Source organism: Mastigoproctus giganteus, chromosome 10 (genome assembly GCF_048544385.1).
Source record: "Mastigoproctus giganteus isolate SK-2022 chromosome 10, ASM4854438v1, whole genome shotgun sequence".
NCBI lineage: Eukaryota > Metazoa > Arthropoda > Arachnida > Uropygi > Thelyphonidae > Mastigoproctus > Mastigoproctus giganteus.
The window spans coordinates 159,518,922-159,537,647 of NC_143584.1; positions in this window are offsets into that span (position 1 = coordinate 159,518,922).

The following is an 18,726-nucleotide window of genomic DNA, read 5'->3' on the forward strand; positions in this document are numbered from 1 at the left end:
TTCAGATCATATTCTCTTAAATGCTGGAAGACTTTCCACAATTTCAGAAGATGTGAAGCAAGGTCGGAAGAAGCGACAATAATGTCATCTAGGTAAGCAAAAATTGACTGCTTTCCCAAGTCCTGTAATACCAAGGACATCGTGCAAATGACGAGGGAGCGTTTTTCAAACCAAATAGCATTCAGAAAAATTCAAAAAGGATTCACCAGTGGTGAAGGCAGTTTTGTGATGATTGCCAGTGTACCTCAATCTGGTGAAATCCTGATTGCAAATACAGCGAAGTGAAATATTTCGCCTGTCCGAGAACTTGTAAAATTTTTTCCATGTTCGGAATAGGATAGTTATCTGCAACCGTTTTCGCATTCAATTTACGAAAATCAATACAAAGATAGTAAGATTGGTCTTTTTTTTTGACTAAAACAATTGGCGCTGAATATGGGGAATAACTTGGTTGAATAATGTTTGACACTAGAAGTTCATTCACCTGCCTTTGGACTCTCAATAAAAAAGGAATTCTATAGGCTGATTGCTTCACTGGTATGTTGTCCAATTTAATTCTATATGCTTAAACACCTTTGAATTACCTAGCTGAGATGGAGATATAGCGAAAACATCTCTGTATTCATACAAGTCTGATAGTTTGTGATAATCTGTCAAGTGATCGAGGTCAAAGTCTTGTATATAGTCACAGGAGATGCTCTATTCTTATCCGCTTCCTCACTGGATTATTAGTATTAGGTTTAATAGAGGCATATGATGCAAGAAAGCAAGCTTATTCAGCATCAGCCAAAACAAAACTTCCACTTCACCCCTCCGTTCATTTGAAATACCTGTCCAGCTAAGCCTTAAATTTATTTAGGCTATCAAATTCCACAACAAGGGATGGAAGTCTGTTACACCAACCAATTACCCACTGGCTAAAGGCAAATTTCCGCACATCTGTCCTATGTCTGTCTTTCCTCAATTTGAATTTATACCCTCTCAGGTGATTATTCTGAGCAAGAGGCAGAATCCCATCAGCACCATTCAAGGCTTTATACACCTCTATCAGATCACCTCGGCAGTGCCTAGTGTCCAGACACTAATTTGCAAACTACCAATTTTAAACACACACACCAACCGTTTATGACTGATTGAATAATGAAATAAAATAAAATGATAAAAAAGACTGTAAAATAATATTTACAAAAAACTTTTAATTATTTACAAAAAACTGAAATATAACCAAAATAAAATAAGTAAATAAGTTAAAATACATTAAAATATAAATATTAAAGCGATAAAAAAGATGATAAAAACACTATTAGAGCTTTTGGAGGTGTCTACCTCCTTCCTCAGTAATAGTGATTCATCAATAATAGTGAGACTTAAGCGACACATCCTTAAGTACCAGGTTCACGGCACACATGGATGACCAGGCGCATACTCAGCATTCCTTTCACTTGTACCAGAACCGGAAGTGGTCTGGAGACGTGGAAAATTAAAACGTTTATCTCTGTCCAAAACCACCGCCTCAAAAAGGGGGTGAAGCCTAACTCCCCTGTCTCTGTTCATGCTATTGTTGCCAGAGGATCCAATCCACAGACTTTCCAGCCACTTGCGGTCCCAGAATCTATGCGCCCGGTCAAGGATGACAGCGTTGTTGGGGGAGATCTGGTGTTGTTTTTCCCAATAGTGCTCTTTTTTTTTTAAAGTGCTCTGGCCACACTATTTTTACGTTGAACAGTCTGTGCCGTCCTATGATGTGTGTACTGGCCTTCCACTTACGCATAGGGAACTCCAATCTCGCGAAAACCCTATTCTCAAATTCCTCCATAGCCAGATTTGCAACAATAGCGCTGATTGGAGAACCCATGGCTGTGCCGTGGAAAACCAAGGTTGTACTAGAAAGACAATTAAACAGCACCACATATATCTTCTATGTTTAGGTGGGATCTAGCACTTAAGGTATTATCCTTTTGTAAAGCCAACCTCACACATTCTACCCCATGTGCTATGGGGATACACGTAAATAATGATATAACATATAATGACATCATCATCTCGTCCTCCCCTATTTCTTGACTACTTACAAAGTTCACAAATTCCACACTCTCCAATGACCAACGCGGACCGCCCCACAACCGGGGAAATCAGCTGCGCCAGATATTTTGATAAAGCATATGTAGGGCTACCAATGAAGGAAACTATGGGCCGTAATGGAACATTCTCCTTGTGTGTCTTAGGTAACCCATAAAATCTGGGCAGTTGACACCCTGTTGCATGCATGGACCAATACTTGTCCTGTGGAATCTTTTCCATTCTTAGCCAGGAAAGTAGCATCTTATTTACACACAGTTCTAAGCTAGCCAAGGCGTTTCTGTGGATAATCTTATAAGTACCACTATCACCTAATAAGTCTAACACTTTCTTGTGGTAATCTTCTTTGTTTAATACCACCGTTGATCTGCCTTTATCTGCTGGTAGGATTATGATATCTTTGTCCCGTTTAAGTTCTAGTGCTTTCTTCTGTTTCGGGGTAAGATTCGGAGAAACCGTTTTTGCTTGGGCCAGGATGGCGACAGCTTTAACAAGAATTTGATTAGCAATATGTTCAGGTAATTTGCTAATTGCCCTCTCAATACCCATAGATGTTTCGGTAATTGGAGGTTTAGGGGGTAGCAATGCAAACTTAGGTCCAACAGCCAATAGTCTCTCTTGTTCTTGGGTTAACGATTTGCCACTTAAATTCTGAATAAAGTTGGAATTGTCACTACCCCTAAATACAGTGGACTGCTCCTCTAATAACGTGTGAAACTTCCTAATATGTCTCTGTTTATATGAAAAGGTAATCCTATTCGTCCTCTCCAAAACAAACCTCGTACACCTATCAGGTGTAGGGGGGACAATCTACTATAATATCACCTAATGCTATAGCAATCAATCTACTATGTCTCAAGTCATCATGAAATTTCTGAATCCTTGTATTCAAAACCGTCTTTTGATACCATGTGATAATCCTGGACAAACGGGCATCTTTAAATGGTGCCTTGATCCTAAATCCATGTGGCATAAGATTATGATCCCTGCAACGGTAGGCAAACCTTAAGTGCTGTTGCTGTTTGGACTCAGCTATGCTGTATCTTTGGAACCTTCGGATGTGCCGCAAAACTGTATGGCCATAAACATTAACTATATCTGCAATAAGGCCTCTGAGGTTGGGATTATTCATACTACCAATTTTAAACACACACACCAATCGTTTATGACTGATTGAAAATAAAATAAAATGATAAAAAAGACTGTAAAATAATATTTACAAAAAACTTAATTATTTACAAAAAACTGAAATATAACAAAAATAAAATAAGTAAATAAGTTAAAATACATTAAAATATAAATATAAAAGCGATAAAAACACTATTAGAGCTTTCGGAGGTGTCTACCTCCTTCCTCAGTAATAGTGAGACTTAAGTGACACATCCTTAAGTACCAGATTCACTGCACACGTGGATGACCAGGCGCATACTCAGCATTCCTTTCACTTGTACCAGAACCGGAAGTGGTCTGGAGACGTGGAAAATTAAAACGTTTATCTCTGTCCAAAACCACTGCCTCAAAAAGGGGGTGAAGCCTAACTCCCCTGTCTCTGTTCATGCTATTGTTGCCAGAGGATCCAATCCACAGACTTTCCAGCCACTTGCGGTCCCAGAATCTATGCGCCCGGTCAAGGATGACAGCGTTGTTGGGGGAGATCTGGTGTTGTTTTTCCCAATATTGCTCCCAATTGTTTTGCAAATTTGCAACTAATTTGCAAAACTTAAGCCTCTCTTTGTAAGAGCAACCCTTTGTTCCATTCACTAATCTTGTTGCCCATCTCTGTACTCATTCCAGAAGCTCTACATCCTTCTTGAAATGAGGCCTCCAGACCTGTATACAGTACCCAAGGTGTGGCCTGACCATTGCCTTATACAAGGAAACATTCTGTTTTAATGGAAATAGGGTTAATAATAACCCTATTTCCATTAAAATTGTAACCCTGCCTGTTAACATAGCACAACCCATTTTTTTGGTAATGCAGTGTACTCTCGCTGCATGGTACATACACCAACGAGGAGAAGAAATTGGCATCGGTCTGTAGCTACTAGGACGGCCGCTATCAGCCTAGCATCTTTCCCCAAGTCTTGCTCCGTCGGCGGGATTTCGGTATACATGCTTACCAGCATAACACGGACTGAAATAGCGTCTCCCAGAGCGGCGAGTTCATTGACCTTGACGCCTGAGGCCATAGTGTCTATGTTCTTGAGACAGGATACGTAAAATGGTGCGGCGCGCCCAGTTTTACGTACCCTCAGTCTGCGTTTACTAATGCATTTACTGATTGTTGCAAGTCTAATATTTGGTCTTGCAAAGGTTAATATTTTAAAATAATTTGCCTGCTGACTACAGGCTTCATTGCTGTTAGTCTGACTTAACATAACATTAATTGGCTTATGTTTCGTTTCTAAAAGCTCATTGTTCGTCTCTTCAAGTTTCGCAATTGTGACTGCCTGAAAGAAAGTTAAGTTATTCTGGGAAAGTACCATTATCCTGATTTTATTTGAAAACAACCCTCAGAAAATGGGCCAGCATCACCTGATCCGAAATCATAAATGTCTCTTGTGATTCGCTTTGGGTTTTAAACGCCTATCTAGCTAAATTCTTAACTCTGGCACTAAAACTTGCCACTTTCTGTAGGCGCTTGAACAGCATTTGAGAATTGGTGTAAGTAGTAGTAGTAGTAGTAGTAGTGGCACCTGATGCAAGAAAGCAAGTGTAGGAGCTTATGCAGCATCAGCCAAAAAAAAAAAAAAAAAAAAAATCACACCATACCCTCCAATTGCCTGTCCAGTTCCTCCTTAAATTTATTTAACCTATCAACTTCCACAACGACAGATGGAAGTTTGTTCCAGCAATTAACCACCCGCTGGGTAAAGGCAAATTTCCGCACATCTATTCTACATCTATCCTTTCTTAATTTGAACTTATGTCCCCGTAGGTTCGTATTCTGAACAAGTGGGAGGATCCCATCAGAATTCAGCGTGCTCAACCCATTCAAGGCCTTATAGACCTCAATCAGATCACCGCGCAGGTGCCTAGTCTCCAGCCACTGCAATTTGCAGAACTTAAGCCTCTCTTGGTAAGAGGATCCCTTCATTCCCCTCACCAATCGTGTTGCTCTTCTCTGTACACGCTCAAGCAAATCTACATCCTTCCTAAAATGAGGCCTCCAGACCTGTACGCAGTACTCAAGGCGTGGCCTGACCATTGCCTTATACAGAGGGACAATCACCTCCTTTTCCCTGCTAGCAAAATTCCTATATATCATTGACAAAACCCCATGACCTGCCCTAGCAGCCTGTCTACATTGCTCAGAAAACTTCATATCTGACTGCACAATTACTCCCAGGTCTTTTTCATTTTCTACCACCTTAAGTGTAGTACCACACAGTTGGTACGTTTCTCTGGGGTTACTTCTACCCATATGCAGTACTTTGCATTTGTCAAGGTTAAACTTCAGTTGCCACTTCTCAGCCCATCTGCCCAAATTATCTAGATCCTGTTGCAGTAGCACACTGCCATTACTGTCATTAACAACCCTGCCAACCTTCGTGTCATCTGCAAACTTCGACATTAAGCCTGATATACCTTCATCAATATCATTGATAAATTTACAAAACAACAGTGGACCCAACACCGAACCCTGTGGGACTCCACTAATAACATTAGTCCACGAAGAGCAGCACCCATTGATTACCACCCTCTGTCTTCTCCCACTTAACCATCCTTTTATCCATTGTAGCAACTTACCTTTAATACCATTCTGCTCCAATTTGTACAGTAGTCTTCCATGCGCAACAGTGTCAAAAGCTTTCCTGAAATCCAAGTATATGATATCAAAATTATTTTTTGCATCCAGTTCCTTTGTGACCACATCATAATAACCAATCAAATTTGTCAGACAAGACTTTCCCTTAACAAACCCATGCTGTGTCTGAATTATTGCTGCAGTCTTGTCTAGGTGATCCTGCAATGCATCTTTAACCAGTGACTCCATTATTTTACCCGGAACAGAAGTTAAACTAACTGGTCTGTAATTATTCGTGTCACCCTTCGAACCTCCTTTGTGAATTGGGGATACATTTGCACATCTCCAGTCCGTGGGAACCTCCCCTGAATCCAAGGATGCTCTCATAATTATGGCTAAGGGTTTGCTTAGTTGCTTTGCCGCCTCCTTTAATATAACTGGATAAATCCCATCCGCCCCAGGTGCCTTTCTTATGTTTAACTTCAACAATTTCTCCTCCACTTTGCTCTCAGTTATTACAAAATCATTAAGCACACTGCTACAATTTGATAACCTTCTTCCATTTTCAAACTGTAATGATTCCTCACGTGTGAATGTAGATGCAAAATACTCATTCAGTTTGTTTGCTATCTGAGCAGGATCATCAACAGTCGAACCATCGATGTCAAGTGGACCAATCATATTCAGCCCCTTCCTTTTAGAGTTTATATAAGTAAAGAAATCCTTGCTGTTTTTCTTAGCATCTTTTGCCAAAGATTTCTCGTAATCCGCCTTTGCCTGCCGAACCTCCTTTGTGACCTGATTACAGACTAGCTTATATCTGCCACAGGCTTCTGCGTCACCTGATAATTTATATGCATCCCATGCATTTTTCTTCTCTGTCACGAGTCTCATTAGTTCATTTGATAACCATTTAGGCCTAAACCTTGAACAATATTTCTTCATCGGTATGAAAAGTCTAGTAGCTTCCACGATTAATTCCTTGAATGCTTCCCACTTAGAATTTACTGTTTGTAACATCGTCAGTCGATCCCACTGTACAGAATTTAAAAACTGTCTGAGACCACTGTACTCCCCTTTACGGAAGCAAAAACCCTTTCCTTTACCCCTGACGGTAGTTACCTCTTTGAGTAAATCCCACATCAGTACACTGTGATCACTGCCACCTAGTGGTTCCTTTATCTGCAAATTCTTAATACACGAATGATCACTGCTGATAACCAGATCAAGAGTATTACTTTCTCTGGTTGCCTCTCGAACATGCTGCTGCAGAAAACAATCATCCAATAAATCCGCAAAAGTCTGACTAGTGTGTGAGTGACCAACCCACAAGTTCCAGTCAATATCTGGGAAGTTAAAATCCCCCATTATAAGACATTCTGATTTACTGGCCCACTCTATTTCTCTGTACAATTGTTCATTGTAATCATTCGAGTCATTAGGCCTATAACACACTCCTACTCTTATCTTTGCTTTTGCAGTGCTTATGTCACACCAAACTGACTCAACAGTGCACTGTCCATCTATATCAACTGGATGCACTTCTTTTGATTTTATGTTTTTCTTAATTAACAGCATAACACCTCCTCCCTTTCTGTCCTGTCTATCCTTTCTGTACACATTGTACTCCCCAAATTCCAGTTCTGCATTCCTTATATCTTTGTGACACCACGTCTCTGCTATCCCAACAATATCCGCCTTTGATGTCTTGACCAACACTTCAAATTTATCAAATTTATTTACTATACTTCTAGCATTGGTATACATGCAAGCATACATGCTCCTATGCCTATTCCTTGCTACCCTAACACATCCCATATACCCAACTATTCCAGCATGACTGCCATCCGTCCCTGAAACCCCCAACACCCCTCGCTCCAGGTCGCTTCTTATTCTAATAGAAGTTGTGCAAGAATCACCTTCACCTCTGCCTGCGGTTACTGTTAAACTATTAGTCTTTGTATCCCCCCAAGCTAGCAGTTTTCCGACCCACCTAACACTGCCTCGATAGCATCAGCAAATATTCTTGCACCCTTTCTATTTAAGTGTATCCCATCCCTGTAGAAGCAATCTCTCCTGTTAACAAGTACAGTCCAGGCTGAAAAAAATTCTACCCCTTGAGCCTTGCACAATCTTTCCAGGGCCGAATTGATCGACAAGGCTCTCATCATATACTCCCTCCTATCGTGTCTGGGCAGAATTGCAGACACTTTTAAGTTCAACCCTAATTCTCGGCTTTTTTTCAACAGTGACCTGTACTTGTTGAGTAATTCTGCCGGTCTCCTACTCTTAATATCATTAGTGCCAACGTGTACAACTATATCACCTTTTGTGCCCTTGAAAGATGATATCCGCTCTACAACGTCATCAACCTTTGCCCCTGGCAGACATACCCTGGTCCTGTTCCACCTATCCTTTTTACAAAGGATGTTCCCCGTTTCCCTGATAATAGAGTCACCAACAACTACTAGTTCCTGTGGGACCAGCGCATTCTGCCTTGGGGGTTGCCGCTGTGTTGCGTGATGACCAAGTGCAAGCTCTGGCGTTGATGTGGGCAGCTGAGAGCTTGATGGGCCCCTCAATTTATTTCCTTCGAGGGCATCCACCCTGTCCTTCAAACTCTCATATAGGCCCATAACAACGCTGAGTTGTCGCCTGATTTCCTTACACTCCTTACATCTCGCACACACAAAGACATCCCCCATGGCAATATCATGTTCCGTTCCAGAGAGTCGGCAAACATTTCACAAGTTGCACATTTTTTTAGGCTGTGACGCGTTGGAGAATCGCCCCCCTCAGTTCTCCCCCGAGTCACAACACTCCTGCCACTTTGTGCCCGTTGCTTTGCTGCTCTAGTTCGGGGCATGGTAGTTTAAATTAATAAAATCAATAAATTAAATGTCAGTAGTATTTGAATAGAAACTATGAAATAGAAACAGTGAAGCGTATTACTATATAATTATGCGTTAGAGCTACCTCAATTAAAAAATTTGAATTCCCTACAAAAACTTTGAATTCCCTATATACAAAAACAATGGCTACAAAAATCGAACAAAAATAACGGTTTTACCTATCGTAAGTAAAATCCACAAAACTCTTTATCTAAATTAAAATAAAAAATAACCAGCGTAACTATAACTATATGACTACGTATTAAGTACAATATAAAACAACAATCATGTAAATAAAAGGCAAACACTTATCGTTTTTGCGGAGCCTGTAACTGTCAGCTGTAACTTTTAAATAGAGTCAGCGCCCTCCAAACTGGGTTCCGTTTTTTCAAACTGAGCTAAAAAGGCATTTTTAAACATGTTATAACTTTTTTCTTGTGTAATTCGGCAAGAAACTGAGGAAAAGAACGAAACTTCGATCTAAAAACTGCAATCAGCTCCCTGTCTTGCCAGAGCACTAATTCTCCCACACACTACCGTTTCAAAGAATAACTGGACAGACGGGCCTTCATCAGGTTTGCCAAAACTGACTGGTCCAAAGCCAAGGTAGCCTGCAATTTTAGCCAAATGCGGTCTGCCAGATTCGGGACACAACAGATTGTGTCTGTTGTGTCCCGAAAAACGGAGCTGAAAGATCGACTTCGACTTCTGTCTGTGAGCTCTGTCCTTCCGTTTTGAATTTTATTGGTGTCTATGTAAAATTAGGTGACACTGTTAATATTTGTGGTAAGCCTATCTATATTTGGGAGGACTCTATTTTCCAAAACGGTGTGACTTAAGTTAGGTTACCTAACCTAACCTTTCCGTTGAGCTGAAATAGAATTATAACGTTAGGGATCAACAATTCTAAAAACGTGTTTCAACATATAGCAACTCGTTTTATTCTTAATTTTGATAAGTTTTCTAGGTAAAAATGTTACAAGTTGCTAACTATTAACTGATATGCATGTACTTGAAGACGTTTGTGTTGTGTGTATTGCTGAAAGAGAAAAATTAAAGCCTCTAACCCACTAGTGCTGGACGTTTTTCTTTTCTTTCTATATAGCAGTAATCCCCTTTATTTCGTCTTCTGTTCACTAGTTTCTCCTATTGTCACGCCTCATCTCAGGTTACAACACTTGGAATTCATCACAGGTATTCGCAAAAAGCGGATTTTCATCCCGCAATAGCACAATAAATCCTGGTCGCGATATAGCACCAGTGTTCCACAGGTGTTTCTCTTATAGTGTGTGCTTGTCAATCAACGTCCTCTGTGAACCACACGGCCTCTGTCGACACCAGACACTAATATTTGCATCCAGAAAACCTTGGTTTCATATGATCCGCTAGTAATTTATATTAGGACAATAAATCCTGTGCCCTCAAGACTTACTCAGATTGACACTGAGAGCAAGCTTGCAGCATCGAGGATTCACGTTGTGTCTATACTTTGGGCTCCAAAGCACCGCAAAATTATGGTACCCTTTTCAACACTTTGTTCAGTGAGTTATGTGTACCAGAGAATTGTCACAAGGCAAAATCAATAACAAAACAAGGTTTATGTTAAAACCTGAGCACTAAGAATTGATACAACATTTGTCTAGATGTGTCCATGAGGAGAGATGTCATTAAATGCCAATACAAGAAGAGGAGGGTAGGTTCGACTCTGGGCAATTTAGTACAGTTTGTTATTAAGCAACAAAGGGTTGACTTACCCGAATAATTGTGCACCACCTCAGGGGCCGTAGCTCTGGACCAGAGATTCATTGTGAACTCTCTTCTATCTTCTCCCTTCTGATTTTTCCCTTCTTCTCTTCTTAGCTGTCAAACCCTCGAAAAGTCACCCAAATCTCTCACTGATCTCTCCTTTCTAACAAGTCTCACCCAAAAGTTATCTTTTCTTGCTATCCCCTTTTCATATATATATACCTCCGTGCCCCCCTTCCTATGTTATCATGAGCTGTTTGGTTTCACGGGTTAACCACGTGGGGCATAGAACAAACTTTAAGATCTGTTCCCTATTGCGACTAGACAGTACTAAAAATTGATATGTTATGTGGAGAATGAAGATCCAATATTTGTATAGGGCAGTTTCTGTTGTTTTCAGGGGAATTGTCAGACATAAATTGATTCACTACCACGCACGGAATGTTGAAATGATAATTAATGTGTATATAGGATTCTGATTCTGATCTTAGGATTCCTAGGATTCTGATCTTAGAAAGAATACTTGATGAGAATCAACCGAAAGAGCAAGCTGGCTTTAGGACAGGATTCTCAACTATGGATCACCTTCACGTAATATCACAGCTAATGGAGAAAGCAAATGAATATAAAACACCATTATGCCTGGCATTTGTGGATTATGAAAAGGCATTTGACTCCATACAGCATAAGGCAATGTTTCAGGCACTGGAAAGACAAGGCATAGATACTCCATATATTATGATTTTGAAGAAAATATATGAGAGTGCTACATCCTTTATTAGACTAGACAAAGACGGTAGCAAATTTAAAATCGAGAAAGGAGTTCGACAAGGAGACACAATATCTCCAAAGCTGTTTACTGCTGCCCTTGAAGAAGCTTTCAGAAGATTAGACTGGTCGCAGAAAGGAGTTAATGTGAACGGAGAGTACCTAAACCATTTACGATTTGCAGATGACATTGTGGTCATAAGCCACGATCCCAAAGAATTAGAGGAAAATCTTAATCAGTTATGCACAGTTAGTAAGGATTTTGGACTAAAGATGAATATGGCTAAAACAAAAGTAATGATGAACAAGTATGCCACGGAAAGGGAAATAATGATTGAAGGAGCAGTAATTGAAAAGGTGGAGTCATATACTTATCTGGGACAAGTTATTAGCTGTAATAATGATAAATGGCTGGAAGTCAAGAGAAGAATAAATTTTGGATGGATAGCATTCAGGAAATATAGTCACATACTGAAGAGCAATATCCCAGTTTGTCTGAAACGTAAAATAATGAACCAATGTATACTCCCCACCATGACTTATGGAAGTGAAACTTGGGCACTCACCAAAAGAATGGAACAGAAGCTGAGAACTACACAGCGAAGAATGGAACGAATTATATTGGGAATCAGACTGTTAGATAAGAAGAGAAACACATGGATTAGGCAGCAAACTCAAGTAAAGGACATTCTTATCAAAACTAAAGAACTAAAATGGTCTTGGGCAGGACACATAGCTCGAAGACATGATGACAGATGGACTAAGAAAATAACAGAATAGTACCCAAGAGGAGCTAGAAGAAAACCTGGAAGACAAAGGCGGAGATGGATAAATGAAATTCATGAGTTTTTGAGTAGTAAATGGATGGCCTGTGCTCAAAACAGAAGGAACTGGAAAGTTGCTGGAGAGGCCTTCATCCTGCAGTGGATTGAAAATGGCTGATGATGATGAGGATTCTGATTACGCGAGAAATCACGTCTCTTGTTCTGCTAATTTTCCTACTGCTGACAATAGTCTTCTGCTTTCACCCTTCTTGGAGATATTACGCGTTCGATGCTTGCCCATTACGATCGGGAGAACGACCTGACATCATTAGTTGACTGGACACTTAAGGGTAGTGTAGTGTTTCCAAGGCCGCATCCCCTGGGGCGATGTTGATGGCACAGGCAGAAACTAATGAAAACTGAAGCGAAATGCAGCTTTCTCTGAGGGAGTGGTGAAATTCTAAATATACAGGCCTTGACAAAAGTATTGGGCATCTTGTAGCATAGAATACTTCTTATGGGCAAGCGAAAGAGCTAGAAATAAAAACATTTTCATAAACCCCCTGAGAAACGTACCAAATGTGTGGTACTACACTTAAGGTGGTAGAAACTTTGTATTAAGATTTGTGAGAGGAATGAAGGGATCCTCTTACCAAGAGATGGTTAAATTCTACAAATTGCAGCGGCTGGAGACTAGGCATCTGCACGGTAATCTTATTGAGATGTATAGGTTAAATGGGTTGAGCACGCTGAATTCTGATGGGATTCTTTGTCTCTTCGAGGGAATCATAACCTATCTCTGAGAGAATTTAAGGAAACGTTTGAGTTTAAGTCACCTTTTGAATACGTTTCGTTGAAAATTCCCTTGTTTTTCACAAAACGAGTGCTTTTACTTTTGCCTCCATTAGGCTCTTTTTCAGTTTACTGATAACTTTGACTTTCACCTACCTGCTAGTCAAGATTTTTGTTTTTTTCAAAAGCTCTACCTGTAAATAGAGTTTGTGCCTTTTTCTGGATAGTCATTTAGATAGGATCGTCAATCTGTTTGACAGGAGCAGTTTGCACAGATGAGGAAAAAAAACCAACCAAACTATTATATTAGGGTTACCCAATAAATGAGTTACCCAATAGGGTTACTCAATAAATTAAGTAAGTTATTGTATGTAAAGAAGAATACAGTAGAACCAGTGGATATGGTAACTAAATTAATTTTAATACGGTAAAGAAGATTTTGAGGTCAGGAACCCCTTCTTCAGCTAAGTACATACACACAGAAATGTAACCATAACATAAAACAGGAAGGGAATAAACTAAATATGCAGTGCCTGCTCAGATTGCTGGGAGAGCGCGCACATGAACTTGAGAGTGTTCAGAAGCTTACTATTTCAGATCAGGTGATTGTTGTTCGTATCCGGCATGTATATGGGATGTCGTTTGTCGTGCTTTAACAATAGTGCTGAGATTGGTCAATCACCTCACTGTCGCAGCTGGGATTGCGGTCATGTTGAATTGACAATAAATATTCTGCGATTGCAGAAGGCGCACAGTCACTTAGGCGGATTCACCTATCATATTTAGCTTCTTTGGACTCAGGGGAGGTATCCTAGATTGGAGATGTACAAATGTGACCCCAATTCACAAAGGAGGAACAAAGGTTGACACAAGTAATTATAGGCGCCTCCGTAGCCAGGTGGGAAGGAGCAGCAGTGCGTAGCACACGCTTCTTGATTAGACCGGGGTTCGAGCCCGTCACCACCAAATATGGAGGGTGCGGAAAGGTCAGGGAATGACCACCGCATATCCCGGAGCAATATGGCCTTAGTTGCTAATGCTCCTAAAAAAAAAAAAAAACCAAAAACCAAAAAAACAAGTAATTATAGACCTGTGAGTTTAACTTCTGTTCCAGGAAAATTAATGGAGGCACTGGTTAAAGAAGCGCTGCAGGATCATCTAGACAAGACTTCAATTATATTTCGGACACAGTATGGTTTTATTAAGGGGAAGTGTTGCCTGACCAATTTGATTGGATACTATGATGCAGTCACAAAAGAACTGGATGCAGGAAATAACTTTGATATTATATATTTGGATCTTAGAAAGGCTTTTGATACTGTTGCACAAGGAAGACTGCTGCACAAATTGGAGCAGTGTGTCATTGGACTTGGAGGTAAATTGCTGCTTTGGATAAAGGGATAGTTGAGGGTAAGAAGACAGAGAGTGGTAATCAATGGACACTGCTCATCGTGGACTAATGTTATTAGTAGAGTTCTTAAGGTTCATTGTTGGGTACATTGTTGTTTTCTGTATTTAACAATTGTTTTGATGATGGTATATCAAGCTTAATGTCCAAATTTTCAGACGATACAAAGGTTGGCAGGGTTGTTAAGGACACTACTGACAGTATACTGCTGCGACAGAATCTGGAAATGTCGAGCGGATGGGCAGAGAGGTGGCAAATGAAGTTTAACATTGACAAATGTAAGGTACTACATATGGGAAACAGTAACCTCAGAGCAACGTATCAGCTCTGTGGTACCACAATGACAGTGGAACAGAATGAAAAGGACCTGGGGGTAATTTTGCAGGCAGATATGAAGTTTTGTGAGCAGTGAAGACTGGCTGCAAGAGTAGCTCATGGTGTCTTATCAATGATATACAGGAATTTTTCTAGCAGGGATAAGGAGGTGATTATTCCATTGAATAAGGCAATGGTCAGGCCACACCTTGAGTACTGTATACAGGTCTGGAGGCCTCATTTCAAGAAGGATGTAGAGCTTTTGGAACGAGTACAGAGAAGGGCAACAAGATTAGTGATTGGAACAAAGGGTTGCTCTTACGAAGAAAGGCATAAGTTTTGCAAATTGGCACCGGCGAAGTGATCTGATAGAGGTGTATAAAGACTTGAATGGTTTGAGCATGCTCAATGCTGACGGGATTCTGCCTCTTGCTCAGAATAATCACCTGAGAGGGCATAAATTCAAATTGAGGAAAGACAGATGTAGGTTAGATGTGCGGAAATTTGCCTTTAGCATGCGGGTAGTTGGTGGGCGGAACAGACTTCCATCCCTTGTTGTGGAAGTTGATAGCCTAAATAAATTTAAGGCTCAGCTGGACAGGTATTTTGAACGGAGAGGTGAAATGAGAGTGCTTTTTTCTTTTTTTTTGGCTGAAGCTGCATAAGCTTCCTTTCTCGCATCATATGACTCTACTAATGCTAATGTACAGCAAGGCATTCTTGGAGTCATCTGGAGTTTTCCCCCATGTCGCAGCTGCCACAATCGTGGAAAGTGATCCGGTATACAATATCGCTGTTTAAGAATGGGGTGATGGGTGTTTTTACTCTCTAGACTAGAGATTGCAAAATTCTACCAAGACGTTGTAAGCACTTTTAGCATTAGCATTAGCATTAGTAGAGTTATATGATGCAAGAAAGCAAGCTTAAGCAGCATCAGCCAGAAAAAAAAAAAAAAAAAAACTTACACTTCACCCCTCCATTCGTTCCAAATACCTCTCCAGCTGAGCCTTAAATTTATTTAAGCTATCAACTTCCACAACAAGGGACCCGCTGGCTAAAGGCAAATTTCTGCACATCTATGTTACACCTGTCTTTCCTCAATTTCAATTCATGCCCTCTCAGGTGAATATTCTGAGCAAGAGGCAGAATCTCATCAGCATTGATCATGCTCAAACCATTCAAAGCTTTATACACCTCTATCAGATCACCTCGCCGGTGCCTAGTCTCCATACACTGTAATTTGCAAAACATAAGCCTTTCTTCGTAAGAGCAACTCTTTGTTCCCTTCACTAACTTTGATGCCCTTCTCTGTACTCGTTCCAGGAGCTTTACATCCTTCTTCAAATGAGGCCTTCAGACCTGTATACAGTACTCAAGGTGTGGCCTGACCATTGCCTTATTCAAGGGAATATTCACCTCCTTATCCCTGCTAGAAAAATTCCTGTATATCATTGATAAGACACCATGAGCTACTCTTGCAGCCCGTCTGCACTGCCCAGAGTAATTCATATCTGCCTGCACAATTACCGCCAGGATCTTTTTATTCTCTACCACTCTCAGTATAGTACCACAGAGTTGATACGTTGCTGTTTCCCATATGTAGGACTTTACATTTATCAATGTTAAACTTAATTTGCCACCTCTCAGCCCATCTGCTCAACCTTTCCAGATCCTGTTGCATCAGCATGGCGTCAGTAGTGTCCTTAACAACCCTGCCAACTTTTGTATCGTCTGCAAACTTGGACATTAAGTTTGATATACCTTATCAATATCATTTATAAATACAGAAAACAATAATGGACCCAACACTGAACCCTGAGGGACTGCACTAATAACATTAGTCCACGATGAGCAGTCTCCGTTGATGAAGACTGTCTGTCTTCTCCCCCTCAACCACCCCTTTATCCATAGCTGTAATTTGCCTCCAATGCCATACTGCTCCAATTTGTGTAGCAGTCTTCCGTGTGCAACAGTATCAAAAGCCTTTCTAAGATCCAAGTATATAAAATTAAAGTTATTACCTACATCCAGTTCTTTTGTGACTGCATCATAGTATCCAATCAAATTGGTCAGGCAAGACTTCCCCTTAACAAAACCATGCTCTGTCCGTACTACAACTGAAGTCTTGTCTAGATGATCCTGCAGTGCTTCTTTAACCAGTGCCTCCATTAATTTTCCAGGAACAGAAGTTAAACTCACAGGTCTATAATTACTTGTGTCAGCCTTTGATCCTCCTTTGTGAATTGGGGTTACATTTGCACATCTCCAGTCTATGGGTATCTCCCCTGAGTCCAAGGAAGATCTCATAATCATGGCTAAGGCTTTGCTTACTTCCTTTGCTGCATCCTTTAATATAACTGGATCGATCCCATCCACCCCAAGAGGCTTTCTTGTGTTTATCTTCAACAATTTCTCCTCCATTTTACTCTCAGTTATGAGAAGATTATCTAGCTTACTGCCAGAGTTGAATACACCTCTGGCATTCCCCTCGCTGAATAACTCCTCATGTGTGAATATCGATGCAAAATATTCATTTAGTTTGTTAGCTACCTGAGCAGGATCATCAACAGTAGAACCATCGATATCAAGTGGACCAATCTGATTCTTCCCTTTCCTTCTAGAGTTTACATAAGTAAAGAACTCTTTGCATTCCTTGCCAAAGATTTCTCGTAATCTGCCTTCGCCTGCCTAACCTCCTTTGTAACTTGGTTACAGATCAAGTTATATCTATCATAGGCTTCTTTGTCACGTGTTAATTTATATGTATCCGAAACATTTTTCTTCTCTGCCATATGTCTCATTAGTTCATCTGACATCCATTTATGCCTAAACCTTGAACAATATTTCTTAGTTAGCATTAGCATTTAGCATTAGTAGAGGCATTTGATGCAAGAAAGCAAGCTTATGCAGCATCAGCCAAAAAAAAAAGAAAAAAAGAAAAACCACTTCCACTTCACCCCTCTGTTCGTTCAAAATACCTGTCCAGCTGAGCCTTAAACTTATTTAGGCTATCAACCTCCACCACAAGGGATGGAAGTCTGTTCCACCAACCAACCACCCGCTGGCTAAAGGCAAATTTCCGCACGTCTATCCTACATCTGTCTTTCCTCAATTTGAATTTATGCCCTCTCAGGTGATTTTTCTGAGCTAGAGGAAGAATCCCATCAGCATTGAGCATGCTTAAACCATTCAAGGCTTTATACACCTCTATCAGATCACCTAGTTGGCATGTAAAGCCTAGTAGCTTCCAAGATAAGTTCTTTTAATGCTTCCCACTTCACCCAGTATTTGTGTAAGACCCTAGAAATCGGATCTGAGTCACTCCGTGACCATTCTCTTTTATTACATATACCAATGTGTATAGTGTCTGTAAATTGCGTGTGTTCCCTGGCCGATTCGCTTGTTTTGCTGGCTGGAAGGAAAACCCAGTGTCTTGGTGAAAACCTTGGTATCTACCGCTGAGATCGACTAACTCAGTCATGGAGTGAAATAAGCCCAAAAAATTTCCCTCGCGTCATCGCGTTCGAATCTCTTTTAGTAGATTTGCATCCGGGCCTTTCCTCCCGGTGTGGCGAGGATATGGTGACGATCTTTTCAGCTATCCGCGCAGACGCGGAATTATAATGTTTGTAGATATATGGACAGGTATATGGACATTGATGCCGCCTCTTTCGCCGATGTGATGATTTTCGTTTTTTAATTTTATTAAAATTTTATTAATTTTATTAATTTGCGCCATGGTTTAGGGGACGATTGTACCCCCTAAATCTTGTTCACCCAAGTCAATTTCTATTCTGCCCTATTCTTTGAAACAGAAGTAAAATAGCGATCAAAAAGCTCTGTACGAGTGAGTGTTTCTTTTAATTCTTCAATACATCCTTGATGCAAATACATTTTGACCTTAAATCTTTTATTTTCTATCAATACAACATTTATCAGTTTCTCCATACAACATTTATCAGTTTGTATTATTATTTTCTTTGAAAATGTAACCATGTGTATATTTTTAAAATGGGATGACTGGGTTTTGCGTGGGTAAGTCGTAATCAATGTAGTGTGTTTATTGGGTAACTTTAGCTGCCTAATATATGACCGATTGTGATTATCTTCTTGAATATGTCTGTATTAGTAGAGGTTAAGCAAGTAATTTCTCTTTCAGCTTTGAGCTTTGTTAGCTCAACACACTTTGTAACTTCCACTACATTAAATTTCTTT